Here is a 6,264-nt window from a genome sequence, read left to right as displayed (position 1 = left end):
CAAGGAATGAGAGCCGCGTGTCCCGCCAATACTGCCTGAAGTAACAGTCCATTGAATAGTCCTGCCGGGAAAAGTTGCATGTAAATTATTTATGCTTAGTGAAAATAAACATCATTGGACAATTTAAACGAATTTATCAAATCCCAAACTAAGCAAAACTATGTCTTATACTAGGTATACGGAAAAATCTACGACATGTTACGTACTATATTACACAATATCATTAACCGTGTTTGAAACCGAAATTATGACCAGGCCGAATTGTATAAACAAATTATAACCAAATAGTACCTATTAAATAAAGTAAATTTCAATACCAAAATCGCTAATACTATTAGCAGTGCCGGATTAAGCGCATAAAGCATTAAGCAATTGCATAAGGAATCACGTCTTGGGGGCACCATAAACAGCACCAAAAATAATTTGGTAGCACATAAAAGGTAAGGCTGGTTACGCCTATTACTATGGACGGGGGGGCGGGGGCGGAGTGCCACAGGCGCGGATTGCTTAAGGCATCAAATAGTCTTAATCCGGCACTAATTACTTGTTTGTTTGTTTTTTTTTGTTGTTGTTGTTTGTTAGTATATTTTTTAATTTTATACAAATGAGATACTGTTTCGTTAGAACAACTTATTGACTGTAACTGTGACAATTTCAAATTTCAAACATCTCTCAAGAAAGCTCAAGACAAACCTCAATTCTAATATAGATCTGTCGTGATAAACGTTTTATTTTAATAAGGCTATCTTTATTTTTCTTACTAGATGGACGCCACTGTTTAGGGTTTAAGTGTGGCTTTCAAAGTCTGTTATTACGGGCCGTGAAAACAAAGTTTACATTAAAATCATATATAAGTAAATCTTAAAACCGTGCCATAAAAATATCGAGCAACCACAGTCTTGCGTAGTCCCGTTTTGTTCGGAAAAAGGAGGTCAAATAGTTTTGGAAACAAAAAAACTGTCTCAAACACAGACATACATTGCTTTATCGCATAATTTGCCATAATTAATTTCAAGGTAATGCAAAATATTCACAAAATTATTCTAATATAAAATAAAAAAACCCGCCTAGCTCACCAAAAACGATGAGATTTGACATTTCGGAGACCTCATGCTACACTAGCGCCTCTAGCGGCGATTCATACGCGATAGCCTCGATAGCCCTCATTGCAATAGAATTGATAATTGGAAATGATTTTTAAAAATCTCGCACACTACTTGATATTATCGAATAATACGAGTAAGTTGGGACCGCGTTTAGTTTGTCTCTGAATTAAAAAAAAACTACGGTTGCGTGATACGCGAAACGTTTTCACTTGGCGCCATTTGTTTGTCTTGGTCTTATTGCAAAGATTAGTTTGTTTTGTTAATAATAGGTTTATTTTATGTGAAGATAAATTATTTTAAATTGTAATTACAGAATGAATATTTTTTACTACCATTTGAAATTTTTCAGTGCAAATACATAAAGTACCTACCTACTTACCTACCTAATCTATAACATACCTACGAAGTTCTAGCTTTGTCAGCATAAAATTGGCTAAAAAGAAAGAACTTAAATCATTGTAGCATATCCTAATTTGATTGATGTTGACACCAATTTCTTTGACCTATTTTTGATGTAGAGTGGAAAAGTTAAAACAAGAATCAACTTTCTAATAAGATTCTTCGCAGATTTTTTCCGTTTCCGTGCCTTAACATCTGAAGCCATAAAATTATATTAAACAAGTATCACATTACGAAAATATCTTCAAATTAGGGCTAAACATCGTATGTTCAATTTACATTGAGTATATCAGGTTTCAATTTCATAGTCCATTTAGTATATCTTCTTCTGCGGAAGATGATCCTTTATGACCTATGATTAGATGTTAAGCGTTATGGAATGACCAAAACCTTTGTACATAGGTTGTGTTGTAGTGAATGTTGTTTTGTCATCGTATTTTGTCAGAAATGTGTATCTTGCTTTTCAATGAGGGCTAGCGTTTTTAGGGTTCCGGAGCCAAAATGGCAAAAACGGAACCCTTATAGTTTCGCCATGTCTCTCTGTCTGTCTGTCCGTCCGTCCGCGGCTTTGCTCAGGACTATCAATGCTTAGAAAGCTGTAATTTTTTTTTTTTTTTTTTTTAATATATATGTAAACTATGCCGACAAAATGGTACAATAAAAAATTCAAAAAAATATTTTTTAGGTTACCTCCCATAGACGTAAAGTGGGGGTTTTTTTTCTCATCCAACCCTACAGTGTGGGGTATCGTTGGATTGGTCTGCTGCCAAGAGCGCAGTCAGCGGTATTGGCAATTTTTGAATTAATATTAGTTTTTATTTTACAAATATACAATTTTTTGGTCTTCGACTTCGGGCTTCTAATAGACTCTCGTTTGTAATTCCTTATTTACCGCCCTTAAGACACAATGTACTATTACTAGATCTGTAATGGTCTTACCATGTCCAGTTCTGAGACCGGTCCCATACTCCTAATCAATATATTGGTCTGCACAACTGTTGGGTAACCTGAAACGAAGAATATTATGATGAGGACAAACATCCAATATACTTACATATGTATACAAATGTCTGGCTGCCGCGCTTTTTTGATATTTAAGTGCCATTACTAGCCGCTTTTTAGGATTCAGTAAGCCTACAAGAACCCTTATAGTTTTATTCGTCCGTCCGAAGTAAAGTTTAGAGTTACCTAACTAATGCTAGAAAGCTCTAATTTTTCAAGTTGCAGATGAATGCGTGCAGTGCTGTAGGTACACGTAAAGGGGTGATGATTTTTTTCTCGTCTATACCTAAGTAAATATATAGGTATTTTATAAACATTATTAGGTTTTGCTCAGATCATGTTTGGATGTAGGGATCCGTTTGCAAATATCTAATAACATAAGCTTTAAAGTGCTATTTTTTTATTTGAATCAGACTCAAATGCCTTCCCGCTCAACCAGCTTAGTAGTTGCTATGAAACATCTGAAAAATGACATGTTGGTAGTATGTAAATAGCTATATAACGAATTTAAAAGGAAAACTTCACAGCCTTACTAGACAGCAGTACCTAATAAGAATAACCAAGCGTTTAAAAATTACATACCTTTCCCATGAGTGGGCAGTTGCGAATTTTCATAATTTTTCAAAAGATTCTCTAGTACCAGCGTGATATTCCTGGACACCGCGTCGTTTATGCTTCTTTTGTTTTTCCACATGTAGCGTGTGTCCGTTTCACCATACGTTACGTTTAGGTTTACGTAATTGGATAGGATCTCGTCTGTTGTTTCCCAATAATCTCTCTCGTAGGAAGAGGCCAGAGATGCGTTCTGAGCGGTGCTAGAGACAATCTTGGGGGCCGCTTCTCGAGGCTTCGCCGGCGTCAGCGATATTGGAAACGTTCCATTTTTAGTCGTCAAGTAGATCGCTCCTTTCGCGTCAACTTGCGGGCTGCAGGGAAAGAATGTTGACATTATTATATTTCTTAAAATGATTCTCGAGCGCTGCACTGTCAGCTCGGTGGAATGAAATTGCGGTCCGTTCCAGTTTTTGCCTTATTTTAAAACTGGCGCTTCATTGATCAATGTCTCGGTCGAGCGTGTAATGAAAAATTTGTTTTGACTATGTTGTTGATGTAGGTAGAGGCAAAAATTGTGAAGGACATAATTTGTTTTATTGGCATAGTATGTAAGTTTTCTCGACAACTCCAAGATTTAAAAAAACGAAAAAGAAACATTTGGCGCGTATTTCCAGAAAGGTTCGAATCTCACCGGAAACACGCGAATATTTTACGTTTAAAATAGTTGCTTAACCAACTTAATAGGTACTGAAACAGCGTCAAGTTTGGAGTAGCAAAATAATATAATTGTAATTTTCGTATTAGGAACTTTATAATACCTAGCATTTAGTTTCATATTCATCGAAAAAAAGGAATGTTAGTATTTCGGTCAAGCATTTTCGCATTTTCGGCATTTTTGGTCTCGCAAATATTTCAATAATAAATAAGTTAAAAGATAAGTGAAGTGTTGCTAGAGCTATTAAAACAAATACGAGTATGTTCCAAATTATGCAAATTTAGTTTCGCAGCTCTCACAATTCAATTGAATCAAAGGTAGATAAATAATTCCGATCTGAAGCCATTCTTTTCTCAGCAAGTAAATTATTCATCCAGTCGTATTTCTTTTTAATTGCTTGAATATAAAGTAGAGCCGAGACTGTTCGTAGTTGGTTAGAGTAACATCACAGTATAAAACCAGTAAGCAATCTACAAGTAACGAGCCGATATTGTACCTGCCTAAACGACCAAGCTTTCCTCGGTCCTCGCTCTTATTCACATCACATAAAAAATTATGTAGACAGCGCGCTTATTATTGAAATAATAAATCATGAACTATGTATGGAAACCGCAAATTTCATCAAATTAATTGCTACAAAAGAGTTAATGCATTAGGTATATTACCCAGCATTAACTGAACTCGAAACACTAATTTTGTATCACGTTCAAAATTTCACTCTGTATTCAGCATGTCATTTGTAGATTGTTTACTGGATTTTTACTGTGGTAATGCCTTTTTTTTCTAAAGCATCTTTCAAGATGCTTGCCTTGGCACGGGGCCCGCACCGGTCTCTGTTTCGGGTTATGTTAAAGAGGATCCCCAACAGCTGTAGCCGTGTACAGAAATTTATTCATTGCATCTTTACTCGTGTACTTTTATTGTTTTATGCAGACTTTTCTTTAGAGAGACTGTTCACGGTTGGCTTAGTATTCAATATTCCTTTTTAGTATAGAATGTGACAATGATTTACTGAACTTGTAGTTGTAAATGTTTGCGCACCGCATATGACAATACGGTATTGACAAGTCCTGAATTTACCATGTTTTATATATTTTTATGAAAATATAGATATACAGACAGTGTATGGCGAAGAGAAAACTAAAAATCGGTTCAAAATTGGATTAATAGTAATTTTAAAAAAAATCTATATACCTGTTTCTTTCTCAAACGCTTTTCTCTATGCAGCTATGGCGGTACTTGCGTATGACGTCACATGCTGGTATGTCTTTCTCTGTCTAATCTTGGATTTCAAACTTTTATAACTTTGTTACTTGTAAAGGTAGTTAGCTTAAAAATTGTTTTTCTATGCGATAACAGCCATTGTGAAGTTTTTATTATAAACTAGCTGTTGCCCGCGGCTTCGCGCCCGTTGTATTTTTTTCAAATTTTCTTTGAAAAAAACTTTCTCCTGACAATAACAAACACAACAAAAAAAGAATTAAGCGAAATCGGTCCAGCCATTCTCGAGTTTTGCGCTTAGCAACGCATTACAATAAAATTTATTTATATATATAAATAAATAGATATATAAAAATAGTCAAATTCCGTATTGGTATAAGCGATACACAGGTATAGTGATTTAAAAAATAGAGCAGTTTATACATACATATATGTAGATGGCAGCGACACACGACAGAATGATAGACAGACGTAATAAATATAAAAAGTAAATGTGTAAGTTATAGAATTTGAAAACACTGGTCATTTCTAACGAAAGGGCCGCTACGGAAGAACGCTACGGCGTAGCACTTCTTCGTAGCAGCAAATATATCGCAAAATGTTCATTATGCTAGCTTATTGTTCAATTAAAATAAACATCAGGATCGGGGTCACAGGAGTACGGTGTGTGTGAAGCTCCCGACCCACACTGGACCCGCCTGAGAACTACACCTAAGCCCCATCATTCTGAGGGGTGCCTCTGTGCTCAGCAAGTTTGTTATCCTTCACGCTAAATGCCTGGATGGATTTGGATGAAATTTGGCACGTGGATTGCTGGATATCTAGAATAACATATAGGCTACCTTTTATCGCGATATTGCCACGAGATCATGAGTCAGAGAGCGGATTTGAAGAAGCGATTACAAGTTTAATATGGATATGACTAGTGCGATTGGTTAGATAGATATTGTTTGTTGTTATTGTTAGTTGTTTATTGGTCTTAGAGTTATCTTATTACTTACTTGCCACAATACAATCTTATAGATAATTAAATTCAATAAAAAAAAATATTTTATTCTAATTAAAGGAATTTTATACAGTTCCAACATAAAAGATCCTATTTATTACGCACTTTTTAATCAAAATAAATACTTACTTGTCCATATCCATATTAAACTTGTAATCGCTTCTGCAAATCCGCTCTCTGGTCATGAGCTTTTAGCACGGTTGTTTATAACGCAACGTCCACAAAGATCATGGTGTAAGTTTTGAGAATACCCACGGGAA

The 6,264-nt window shown here is 35.3% G+C and overlaps 1 protein-coding gene across 1 annotated transcript in view; it reads left to right on the top strand.

Annotated features, from left to right (window-relative positions):
- The window catches only part of LOC141444692 (spermine oxidase-like), a gene marked incomplete in the record, with an annotated part of 16,109 nt that overhangs the window by 9,518 nt on the left and 327 nt on the right, over nt 1-6,264 (top strand).

Source organism: Choristoneura fumiferana, chromosome 30 (genome assembly GCF_025370935.1).
Source record: "Choristoneura fumiferana chromosome 30, NRCan_CFum_1, whole genome shotgun sequence".
NCBI lineage: Eukaryota > Metazoa > Arthropoda > Insecta > Lepidoptera > Tortricidae > Choristoneura > Choristoneura fumiferana.
Note: the sequence above shows the minus strand (reverse complement) of the source record. Positions and strands in the feature narration are given on the sequence as shown.